Source organism: Limulus polyphemus, unplaced genomic scaffold (assembly GCF_000517525.1).
Source record: "Limulus polyphemus unplaced genomic scaffold, Limulus_polyphemus-2.1.2 Scaffold10515, whole genome shotgun sequence".
Classification (NCBI taxonomy): domain Eukaryota; kingdom Metazoa; phylum Arthropoda; class Merostomata; order Xiphosura; family Limulidae; genus Limulus; species Limulus polyphemus.
This window is the reverse complement of record NW_013676125.1, coordinates 15,660-17,680: the sequence shown is the minus strand read 5'-3', so window position 1 is coordinate 17,680 and position 2,021 is coordinate 15,660.

The following is a 2,021-nucleotide window of genomic DNA, read 5'->3' as shown; positions in this document are numbered from 1 at the left end:
CTTGATACAACGTTGCAATACACAGAATTTCCACAGTCACTTTAAACTTGACAACTTTTATAAACACGCTGTAATTCACAGCGATTCACACACTTTACTTACGGCACCTGCTGCTCTCTTGACTCGATTATCTATCTCTATATCTCGTCAATCTATTTCCGGCTTATATACTAAAAAAGAGGGCGTCTAGCAAACGCTGGGACATTCGTGAGGTCGCCCGATCTTTCTAGAAACTCCAGCGCGCATGCTCCCAGCGTCGCGTGACTTCCGCTGTTGTAATAATATACACTATGGAAAAATGACCAAGGTATTTAGTATATACTTACTACAACCATACTACTGTTCACAAGAAACTAAGCAAATACAATTTACAAGTTACAGCATTGAACAATAAGTAGCTGTCTTAAAGAAACAAACTAACTGACTGAATCATTCATTTGTTACTCGTTAACTGACTAGCAGACTCATTCAAGTAATTATGCGCTACTTCACGTTCAATGTAACTTACTAATACACTCAGAAATCTATAACTATCTACTCTAGCCTAACTCGCATTTTATACTGCTCAGTTTGTTCTAAAACAACAAGACAACTGTTGCGTGCGTTATATTGAAACAATTTTTAATTTATAAATCAGCGAGCTGCATGACAACCATCAGAACTACATTTTGTAGATAGTGTGATGCCACCAAAAATTGTTCAGCTTTTGCAAAGGATATGTAATAGCTTTTTCCGGTGCAAAATATTCATACACTCAGATCATAAAAATATTGTTGCGTCATCGAGATCATGTGATTCTCACGCTCTCTACTTTCTAGAATTATCCTGTACTTTGGCGAATGTTCTAGTTCTTACTAGATATAGGGTAGGCTGGTATATATAAGAGGGGACAACGTGACGCGTTAATGTAATGTGTGTAGACAGTGTGTAATTGATCTGCAGTCAGAAGTATTATTGACGTTCGTTGATATAGCGTTTGTTTTAGCACGATTGTTGAAGTTGAGTGTATCGGTAAAGTTGTATTCGGAAAGAATAAACCAGTTTTATTAAGTAAAGAACTTGTGTCGCTAAAGTTTCGTCGGAATGAAGTTGCGGAAAGTTAATTAACAAACGGAGACGTAACAATATTGTTACGTCTGTGCTTGTTTGATAATTTCCCGAAGAAATTTTTCCGAGGAACTTCAGCAATACAAGTTCCTTCTTAAATAAAACTAGTTTATTCTTCCTCAATATAACTTTGCAATACACAGAATTTCCACAGTCACTTTAACTTAAGCACATGCTATAATTCATAACGATTTACACACTTTACTTACGGCTTGACTCGATTGTCCGTCTCTATCTCTGCCTCTCTGCAATTATCTATGCCGTCACTTCTCGCGGTCTCATATATACAAAATAGAGGGCGTCTGGCAAACACTCGAGCTTTCAGGAACCTTCTAGATACTCATTACGTGTTACCAGCGTCACGTGACTTCAGCTGTCGTAACACTGCCCTTTCCCTATTATTGTTCTTCCCGCACAATGCCCACTTACATTAAACCAATAGATAATTAACAATAACTTAATCAAATGTACAGAATTTACAAACACAAAATTAAAATTCAACAAAGTTTCTTAATTTTATAGGACGTATCTTCTTCTATACTGGTCTCTGTCTCGTTCGCTTCTATTAAATGAATGATGGTGAAATGGAACCAGGTATAGATATTAAATCAGAGCATGAAGCCACTGGATACACTCGAGCAATGTTAATGTTTGGTCGGGAACTCCGGTTGCCAGTGGATCTGTTAAGAGGACGCCCACCTTATGAAGAGTTGCCTGAAAATGTGTCAGAGTTTGTAAAAGTGTTATCGGAAAGTATGGATGATATTCACCATCAAGTGCATTCAAACTTTAAAACGTCTGCTGATTCGATGAAGTTATCTTATGATAAGAGATCTACTGAAGTCAGCTTTGTACCAGGAGACAAGGTATGGTTGTATAATCCCAGGAAGACCAAAGGGAAGTTCCTAAGTTGT